Genomic DNA, 11,410 nt, shown 5'->3' with positions numbered 1-11,410 from the left:
CCTCACAGCGCAAAGGTATTTTACTTGACCTAGGTGTGATCAGAAAGGAAAAGACTACAAAGAGGTGATCTAATTTTCTTTATCATATGTTTTGCATGTAGCTTTTTGCTTCATGTGTTGGAAACATAGAATCATAGAATAGCTTGGATTGGTGAGACCTTAAAGAACTAGTTTCAACTCCCAATGATAATGATTACAATGATAAAACATATAATGATAAAAATTACAGTGATTATTATGAGAAGACAGAACTCATTCCAAATGATTAATTTCAGGCCAGTGTCTCCAGGTATTAAATATCAATTGTTTCTTATTTTGTGTAGGTAGGTGGGTTAGATTAGGCAATTACCCATAAACATTGTTTTGGTTTCCATGGTTACTCAGGTGATTCTGGCGCCTTTCTTCCACTCCATTGGTTGCCACGGATACAAGTCATAAAATACAGCAGCTATAAGTCAAGATTGCAGGGGTATAGTCCTCCTGCATGCTGCACATATATGCAATATATCTTGCTTGACACAGCATTTGAATCCTGAGGGCATAATCAGTGGAGTTCCTTGAGTTAGCCAAGTTAATAAATTTGTTATAAAAGGAGAGGATGCGCACCAAACATAAAATGGACATGACATGGCTATGTTGTCTGAAATAAAGGACTTGAGTACCTTCTGGCAAAATATAGGAATATCCTGATCCTAACTGTATTATAAAATTCCAACCCAGACCAACAGAAACTGAATCAGAGCAGAGTGCTGTCTACAGTTAAGGTCAATATTATCTTATGAACAGTGAAAATCTTCTGCACTGTACAGTAGGTACTTATGTAAAAAAAATCCACAGTATTTGCAAATGTCTGCTGCAACATGTAAATGGACAAAATGAGACCAAACAGCCTATAAATGTAAGAAAGAAATAGAATAGGAAGTGCACCAAACTAGGTTTAAGTTTTTCTGCTCACAAAATTTCAAGAAGAGGTTTATGTGGGCATTGGTATGTCTAAGTGTCTAAACTACACGGAAATACACCGTAGACACAATTAACCTGTATTCAGAAACTAAGCCTTTAATAACCTCCATCAGATAGCATGTAAAAAATAGATGCTCTTTGTAATTTTGCAGTGCACATATACTAAAAAAATAAACCCCTGTATTTTCATTAGAACACAGTCCACTAAGATATAAGATTTTAAGTTCTTTCAAATGGCAAAAATTTAAAAAAATATATAACAAACAGTTTCTATTTGCTGATATATTAATATATATATATATATAAAATATATATTTGCTGAGAATTAATAACTTCTGATCTTGTAAAAACTCAAAATTTGTTACAGGGTGCTATAGCACAATATGCCATCCTAGTTGCAATAATATTTAGTTTTTGAAAGACATTTTAACGTATAATTTAGAAACCATTCTGAATATTATTGCTGTCTGAAACAACAGATCATGTTTCTGAAGTAGAATGTGACTGAATAAAAAATGCCTTTCCCCCCATGAAAGAGAAAGCTTTAATTTTTTAATGGATGTTCATTCTGTGCTGCAACTTCTAGAAATCCTGAGAATTAAGTGTCTAAATAAAAGCTTGAATTGTTTTTCTTCTGGATTGACATTTTTGGGGATCTTTCCTTGTAAATGGATATCTCTCTATTTCCTTGTCTAAGATACTATGTTTAATTTATAGAATTGTTTTTTAAATCCATACAGGAAATTCATAGTACTTTTTCTCTAGTGTTAACTGTGTATTATTGACAGTAACTTTTTAAATGTACAAACTGTGGGCAAAAAATAGAAATGGCTTTCATTTCTGAAGCATACACTATCCTTCTAAAGTTGGATAAAGCTAATGGACCGTCTCATAATCTGCTTAAGGAACATAAGAATAAATTCTAGAGACCGAGAGTCTGCTGTTTAAAACATTACATTGCAATTTTAGATGTTTGACCATTCTTATACTAAGATATTACAGAGTCTGTGGCAAGAGTCTGATTAGTTGCAGAAGAAGAAAGCCTGTTTGGTTTTTTTTTAATATAACTAGTAATTCTTTTCCTTCCATCAAATTGCCTCCTTTCCTCTCTTTTAAACAGATTTTCACAACTTACATCGAAATTGGAGTTTTGAGTTTGCTAGCTGATTAAGAACGCTAGTAGTCAGCTGAGTAAACATCTCCATGAAGAGATTTGCAAATTCATAATCATACTTCATTTAGGACCAAATTAAATGATATTAACTGTAATTGAGGAATGACTTCTAAAGTTACCAGCATTACAAACCAAAGACATTAAAATTACATGCAGAATTCATTAGGATGCTGCAAGTTTATGTGAAAGCTGGTCCTCAAAACACTGTTAATCAAGCAGAAAAGATTCTAGTAACACTCTCAAAAGTGTTGATGCAAAATATGGAGCTAAATCTTTAGGCTTGACCTGAAGACAAAAATTAAATTGGGATATTTAGCTCAAACATTAGCAAGCTTTTGAGTCCAGGATTTTCATGTGACTTGAAAGAACTGGCCAAAATCACTTTTCTAGAAGAGCTGCATTCTTAGCCATAGAACATGCTTCTGTGTGTTGGAAAATAGTTGCATGGAAACAGAAAAAATATACTCAGAATTTCAGCAATACTGAAAAAAAAATGTGTAAAGCAAGAATACGATGCACAGTGCCTGTCTGGGGTGGGTTCAGGTTATCAGACTTTTCTGATGCCTGTTCTGAGTCACTTATTTGACAATTCAACCTCCCTATGCCTTGTTTGAGTTTGTTTGAGGATACCAAGGTGTAGATATTTGAAGCCTTAGAGCTCTGTAACTTCTTGCCAACACATAGTATGAAAACTAAGAGCTAACACAGGGTCAAAGGGAACTTGGATGTTCATGGACTAGAAATACACAGGAATACCACAATCAGCTCACAAAGACAAAACCAGCTGGATACTGGGCAAATATAAAAGTTACCATGTATATTTTTCCCTAGCTGCCTGATTTTGGCAACAATATGGCAAAAACCCTGGCAAACAGGTTACTGCACTGAGTGAACATTTGGGTTGACTGTGCTTATGTTAAGAAACCCTTGACATGTAATTTTATCAATCAGCTCTCCAACATAAAAGACAGTAAGTATGAGTGTTACATGAAAGATTCTGCTCAAGATAAAACTACACTGTGAGGTACAAAAACACTTGAAGCTCAGCCTGGATAATTGGAAATAGCCTGGATTTTCTGTTCTGAGTCCTACACATCTCCCCGTAACTATAAACAGTACACTATAACAGTGATATGGTTATAAAAATGGGCCATGATGACACCATTTCTTTTTTCAAAAGCCTCTATTGTAGGAATGCGCCCCCTAATGACAGAGTGGCAAAACTAACCTTTGTCCCCCAAAAAAGGAAAGAAGCCCAGAAGCTTCTCTCAACTGTTAGGTGGAAAGCCACCTTATAGGGCCTCAGGGACTTCACCAAACACCAGAGAACATCTAATTGGATAGAAGCCAAAAAGTCCCGCCTGATCAATCAAGTAGAAAAGAACAGAACAAAAGAGAAGAGGGGCTTTTGTGTGAAGTGTTTCTACCAGGGGCAGACCTCTGTACCTGGCTCGAGTTTTTCTATTTGTTATTTTGCCTTTATTAAACCTTTTTTGTTTCTAACACCACAGCAGAAGCCATCCTGCTTATTTTATGCCCCCAAAGCTGTAGCTGAGCTATCCTTGGGTGTATTAAGTGTTTTTCTAGGGCTTATGAGAACTGGCCCGGGACAAACAACTTAATACTCTATCTGCTTTTATTTCCCTGTTCCAGTCAGCTATTTCTTTTAGGAAGGCTGGTATCACAGTACAATTTCTGGTTGAGTACCTTTGTCACCATGGGCCAAAAAGGCCAGTCATTTTATTCTAATTTGACATGTGCAACCTATGCCAGTGTGTTTACTTTTTCTGTTTTCTACAGCTCACTTGATTATAAGGACTAGTTAATGCCACAGGAACCAGCTACTGCAGGCAACAGTAATAAATTCTCAAAACACCAGGGGAAGACAGCTGCAGGGATCAGAGGGGTAAGAGCTCCCATCTCACCTCCTGTTTCACCACATACCCTTTCCTCCCCTTTCACCACCCTGGGACCTGAGGACCCTCCCTGGGGGCTGCTGGCCTGGCCTTGCTGGGCACTGCACCGTGCCCTCAGCTGGGGCAGGGGGCTCATCCTGCTCATGCATGAGGGTGCTCATGCCCTACAGCCATGATCATGGGTGTGCCTTTCCACTGCAGGAGGTCATGGCATGACATGAAATCACCAAGGACATTCAAATTGAGGAGAGGCATAGACAGTAAGAAGTAGCCCTTCCTCTACACTCAGGAGCGCTGGTCTCCTCCTGGCCCCAATGAGCTTCCCAGGTGTAAAGGAAAGTTACATCTAGACACAGCTTTTCATTATTTTTGGCTACATGAAGGGAAACCATGACATGACAACTGAAATAAAATTTTAAAGGATCTATTCTTCACACACCCAGAAAGCTTCTCAGGAGTAACTTGGCTTAGAACCATCATTATAAAGTCTCACAACAGCTAAGGCAGAAAACTCAGTATTTGATTTATTCATTTATGTTCCCAGATAACTAAAAGCTCACACAATCCTCAGGTGCATGCCAATTTTTATGGAACAGCTCTCAAATATACCAGCAATAGAGAGCATTTGTGGTTTTTTGGTTTTTTTTCTTTCATTTTGAAAAGATTTTTGTTTGCTTAGACTTTCAAGGAAATGGTGATGATAGAGAAAAGTGTGGTATAACCTTGTTTGTGGTTTCCCTCATTGCTAAACCATTTTTTATATTTGCCTTTTATACACCTTTAACCTATGTGGGTTTTTTTACAAGGAATGAATCTGATGTGAATTTAAATTTCTCCCTCCATCTTAAGTGACTGGGAGCATTTGAGTGCTAAGAACTGGGACTGTAATTTAAGTGATAACAGTGGTATGGATATTCGGAAGTCTAATTGTTAGAGTCATACGATGCAGAAAAAGGCAGTCTAGTTAAGACTCACAACCTCAGTTCATATTCACTGGAATTTTTAAGGAATTTCTTTTGTACCAGTTGTCCCTTTACATCTGTAACTTTGACAAAGCAAGTGCTGTTCCCTGTTCTCCTACATCTGGTTGTGAGTGACAATGCCAGCACAAGCAAACAGTGCTCACAACTTTTGATGTGCTTTACAAATTCTCTTCTTCCTCGCTAAGGGGAAAGAAAAACCATGAGGTTTGCTTTCATTACTTACATCTCCTATCCCTCCTGGGAGTTGCAGCCAAAGGACTCATGGGGAGGGTGAAGACAGGGGGTGGGAATTTAACATTCCTAAGGATCCCTGAGAAAGGAAGAGCACCATAAACTCATGCTTTGTCAAAGAAGCACCATTTTACACACCCTTCTACATTACGACTATTTTTGTTTCTCTAGACACAGCTAGTTTCTCTGTGTACCTTCAGAACTATTTTGAAAGAAAGGAAAATGCTATTAATGGCTGATGTTGTAGGACAGGTTTTAATTTGGAGAAGAAAGAAAAGAAAAAAGAGGTTTCAGAACTTTGAGTGACTTAGCATCATGCCTAAGCTGCAGATTCATCTCTAGAGCTGGCTAACTGCTTCCTCCTTTGATCAGTAGTGTTTCTTCATCTTTGAAAGAGTGAGTGAGTGGGGATGTAATATTTTTGCTAGGTACAAGCAAAGTCATAACACTTTGTAAGAGACAATTCATTTTCTTAATTGCAAAGACAGGCAAGAAGAAAATTATATTTGGTGCAATTAAGTGGTTAGTCACTCTTCCAGAATGAGAAAATCTTGCATACAGCTTTTAAAAATCCTTTTGAACCACAATAAAGCAATCATATTTTTTTAAAAAAATCAACAAAAAACATTAATGCTAAATGTTTTACTGACTATTTAATATTAAGCAAGCACAACATCTTTAATTAAATACATTTTAAGTCACTATATACGTACCAATATCGCTAACAGTCAAGTGACAGAGCCCTTGTATCAATTTACCTCTTACATTGATGTAAAAGGCAAAATAACTGCTGAATATGGCAACTCAAACTGGTAAGAAAACACCATAAATATTTAAGGTTATAAAAACAAAAAATGCAAAACCTAACAAAATATTTATTAGGCTACAACTTACAATTTGAATTCTCTTCCTGAATCAGTGGTATGATGTTACGGAAACTATCCATCACAAAGGATTTACATGAACATGGAATATAAGAAAATGCAGTGATTATCTCCTTTTGATAATCAGAAACAACAATGGACCTTGATAAAACTCCGTAAGAACAGAAGCATTATTTTATTAATACTTTTATTTACGCATCAAGAAAAGCAACTTCTTCTGAGAATTCAGGCAAAGCTTTAAACATTTTACATGAAAATAGCCTGAAATTACTAAAACTGAAGAGATATAACAAAATAAGGAAATGTTAAACAACTGTGAGGTAAATAATAATTAGATGGATTTAAAAAAAAATGGGGGGAGAAGTAAAACCACAGTAATAGCAGGAAATAATTTTATCATGACTAAAAATATACATCTAAAGAACATTTATGCTCTTAGCTATTGAATATAATCTGATCTTAACTATAGAAAATAATCTGAAACTGTAAGTAACAAAAAATTGTTTACAAAGCGGCTGTCATTTCAGTAAGGCTGAGAAAATGGGAGGCTTAAATGGAAGATACAGTAGGCAGGCATGTTGTTACATTACAATTGAAATGAAAATAATATTGCATCTGCAACAACCCATGGTAAGATCATTACTCTGTCATTATCTATGGATTCCTGCATACTTGACAATTAACGGACTTAAAAACATAAAGAAATGTTGTAAAACTACAGTTTTGATTAAGGAACAGGGAAAAAGTATAGACTGCCTCAATGAAACATAACATACTTCAACAACAGAAAGAAGGAAAGGATTATACCGTGTCACTCTAACTTTTTGTACTTTTATTAGATTTCCTGATACTGTCACTGGTGGGACAGAGAAGCCAATAAAAACCCACTCAGACACAATTGGTCAAGGCAGAAGCTTTACCTGGGCTGGCAGTAGAAATGACGTGTAAGAACAACTGGACAAATGTGGCCAAAGTGAATTCACCTCATTCCAGCTTTCAAAAACTTTTATAATTACTGGTGAATAAAATAAAAAAAAACCTGTCTCAGGTGCCTTGAAGGTGAATACTACCCTCTTTTTCTGTGTTGGTAGACACTTCCTTGAACTAAAACAGATGAAGCTATTTTACCTATTTAAGTGGGAGGTGGGAAAAGGTTATTTTCAGAAAAGTGCAACACAATCTAATAAGGATTAAGTAACGTGACCTAAGTGGCATATGCCCCAAACCTCTTTCTTTTGAAACAGATGTCACAGGGAAAACTTTCGAGCAGCTGGTTTAGCAATCCAGTTGAAAAGGGGAAGGAGAGTAGGGTGCAGGGTGACTGGAAGGGCTGTGCCAGTCCCCTGTGGTGGGAGGGACCTCCTGTATATCACCATAATGTTGTGTTATGTCGCAGGTCAGGGCTTCCCTGACAAGGCAAGAAGCTGCTCATAAAGTCCACTTGGCAGTGACGGGAGGTGTATGTCAGAGACAGGCTCTAAAATGAACCTGGATATCTGGGACTGAGTTAATTGTCCTGGGTGATGACACCTTCACAAGACTTGTCTGATCAAATGAAAGCACTTATTGTGGGAAGGCAGTTGGAGGTAAGCAGATCAACGTTTACCTAGAAGGCTATATTTGGAAGTTTTAATGATTTTGAGACAGCATTATAGCATGCTAAGACTATTATTTCAGGAGGGTTAAGCCTATTAATTTATCAATTATATGAAAGGCAAGAAAGGCTCAGCAAGAAAATACCTTCTTAGCCTCACCCATCTGCAACAAACCTGTCTTCACAATCTGTTTAGCCATTTCATAGCATTTCTGGAGTTTGCAGACTGGCAGCAGAACAGGCACCAGGTGCTGCTGCTGGGTTTCTCGAACAGGAGCTGTTTGATCCGATTCCTTTGCTTTTGCGTAGGAGTAGCTGCATCTTGATCATTCAGTGGAGAAGACAATCTGGAAAGTCAAGGACACTGGATCAGCTACCTCTGTGCAGAGAAAGCAAACAGGGACAGTTACTGCTTTCATCCTTTTCACCCTGTTTTAATTAAAACAGTGGGAAGAACCTCCTGACGGGACATGCAGAAGACATGTGTCCCTAAGCTTGCGCAATGCTAAGGAGCCTTTTGCATACCTACACAGATCCTTTAAAAAGTGCTAATATTGAGTGAATAGTCCTTCCTGAAGAGAAAATGATTTTTTAAAAAAATGTGCCACTGTATCTTGTGGCAGTCAGAAAAATTAGGATCACACAACCATATGAAGTATTGGAGGTCAATTTTCTTCTCCCACTGGGTGAGTAAATCAAATCCCAGTGCTGGCAGGAAGGCTTCAAGGCATGAGAAATGGGGCTGCCACAAAGGAAATATATCCAGGCTTCCTCTCTCTGCACATCACATCCTCTTCCAAGTCAAGTAGACTTGGTCAACAACGGAAATAATAAGTGTTCTCTTCTTTTTGTGTTGTTATTAGAACATGTTTTAGGAATTCACAGTATACTTTTTTATTTGAAATGAGTAGACTCGGTCTCCCTAAGCTGGCCAAAACAGCCAACATGCAGAAATCACAGAAACTGTGGAATCAAAATTGGCAAAAGAACAGCAAAAAAAATTTTTTTAAATGTCAACAGACTGCTCCTTTAGGCTCCTTCATATATATCCAAAAGCAATCCACTATTACAGTTCTGAGATATCATTCCTTACTTTAAAGAGCAAGCACATAAGTCACGACCTTCCCATACTGAGGAAGACATTAAGTAGCTTCAGGAAATATCATAACAGCCCATTGCTGAATACAGTTGTTAAGGTGGGAATCAGACAAGGAGGTAAAAACTGTTGTTCACTCAAGAGATGACATTTTTGCATCTTTAAAACACTTTATTTTTTTCATCATCCTGTAGTACCTGCAAATCATTTTTTACCCCGAGTCAAGCAGTGGCAATTCATTAAAGACTGAGCGGAACTTGGCAATACAGTAGCATCACTAACAGGTGGAACAGAGGATCTGAGACCTTAATAGGCTGGTGCAAAACAGAATGAAACCTTTGCAACTCTGAAATTCACTGCTCCTTTTTGCTTTATTTCACTTAAAAATGAAATTGCTTGTTCTAAAATGTTGCTGAGGTGGATATACTTAAATCACTTCTCTATGCCACGTGGACTTTGGTGTTGAGTAGAAAAATGCCTCTTTCCAAATCGAATTGGTCTATTATTTTGGAGTAGAGCTGTAAAAATCAAAGAAGCAATCAAACCATTTCTGCATGCCCTGACTGCAAACAGAAAATGGCAATGTGGCAAGAATAGAGCAAAATCAAAGACAGAGAAATGCTGAATATTTTGTTGAAAAGCTGTTCTGAATAAGCTATGGGTTCTCTTGCAGAGGCTCCCAACAGAGATACTTGCCATTAGGAGGTGGGACTTTGCCAGACGAGCAGCACTGGCTCCCCAGCCCAATGTTCATCAGACAATTGGAAAGGTAAGGATCAGAAGGAAGGTAGAATGAGGATGTGTGATCTGGGGAGCATGCCCCAATGCAGCCCATGCCTGACAGGTGCTGGCCTCCTGCTGCAGTCACCGTGCAGCCAGTCACCGTGGGAAATCCCTACCAGCACTAACAGTGTCCCCAAAACACAGCACGTGGAAACAGAGCAGAGGAAAGCTCCGCAGGCAGCAAAGTAGGGAGACCTGCACGCAGGGATTGTGTGTGGGATCCCACCTTCGAGGCCCCTTGGCAGACCAACAGCAGTACCGTGGTCGCCTTTCGGACGCTGGCACCAAAGCGGCGTGAGGCAGAGAGCTCGGCTGCCTTCCCGCTACACCTTGTTGGCTCAACGCCTTCAGACCTCTGCTCAAGGTCTTCAGACCTGGGAGACCTCTCGCTGCTCTATCTCCAGGTCCCGTCCATGGAACAGTAAAAGCCCTCCCAGTGCAATACCGTGGAAGGTGCCACGGTCCCGCCGGGCGGGGAGGACAGCAGCGGCAGCGGGACCCCGTGCCGAGGGGGCTGCGCCTCCCGTTCGCCCCCTCCTCAAGATGGAGACAAGGCACCTCCTCGCCTTGCTGCCGGCAGGAACCACCCCTTCCCCCCCTACACTCCCTCTTGGGATGGAGCTGGACCGACCCCACCTCCCCGCCCGGGGGCCACCTCCCACCCTCCCCTGCCGTGCCCAGGGCGGCTGCCCACAGGTGAGGCCCGCTCCCGCAGCGGCGGGCGCTGCGTGCCCGCGGGGGTCTGTGGGCAGCGATCCTGCGCGGAACGCGGCGGCCGCCCCTCGGCAGCGCCGTGGAGGGACGGCGCCTGCTCCTGAGTCAGCAGCGGCGAGGAGGAGGTGGCGGCACCTCCCGCCCTGCCCAGTCCGGCCCGGCCCCGGCTCCGGCTCCGGCTCCGGCCCCACGCCCGCTCCCGGCTCCCGGCGCCCAGCACCCGCGGAAGGGAGCGAGGAGGGGCGGCGGGGCTGCGCCGGCTCCTGCCCTCCGCTAGGTAGGATCGCCACGAGATGGGATCGCCGCCGCGGCCTGGGCGAGGGTGGGGAAGGGGCGGAAAACGGAGCCGGTGCTCCGGGTGAGGCGCTCCCCGAGCCGGGCGCTGGGCAGCCGGGATGGAAGGAGCTGGGAACGCCGGGATGGATGGCTGCGGGACAGCGGTGGCAGTGAGCCACCCGGTCTTCCAGGGAGTTCTCCTTCACTCCTTGACTCCCCCGTCTCCGTGAAGCAAAGCGTGTGTCCTGTGCGACCTGTTAGGCCGGGAGCGTGGGGAGACACAACAGTGGGCTGCTTTGGGGAAACTGTGTGTGCGTGTTGGCCGACAGATGTATTTATTTATGTACGTGTAGAAAAATAGGCGAAGGATCAATTTTGATAGACTGTTTCCGAGGTGTTCATGTGCATTTAGCTATGTTTAATTCGAGATCAGAAATCATAGCTTTATACTGTTCTCTGTGTGTGTGTGTATGTATTGATATTTATATATCCAAGGAATGTAAGAATATTACTCTCGCCAAGCTGTCCTCCAGTGTTCTGTCAAAGTGTGGTTTTATTACAGCCCAAACATGTATTTATGTGCCTGCTGAGAATGGTGCTAATGTGTAGTATGTGAAATGCTTTGTTAGATTGCATTCTGAGCAGTAGAACAGAGCCTAAACATGAGAGAGTGCCATGAGTGATTTTTATATCACTTCAGTTTTGGGTGTTATCTGCATTATGGTTGCTATACAGAAACATTTCCATCCTTCTCCTGACCCCCTTCAGGCACCTATTGCAGAATAGTCAGATAGTT

This window comes from Pyrgilauda ruficollis, unplaced genomic scaffold, assembly GCF_017590135.1.
Source record: "Pyrgilauda ruficollis isolate IOZ18807 unplaced genomic scaffold, ASM1759013v1 scaffold35, whole genome shotgun sequence".
NCBI lineage: Eukaryota > Metazoa > Chordata > Aves > Passeriformes > Passeridae > Pyrgilauda > Pyrgilauda ruficollis.
This window is presented reverse-complemented; position numbering follows the sequence as displayed.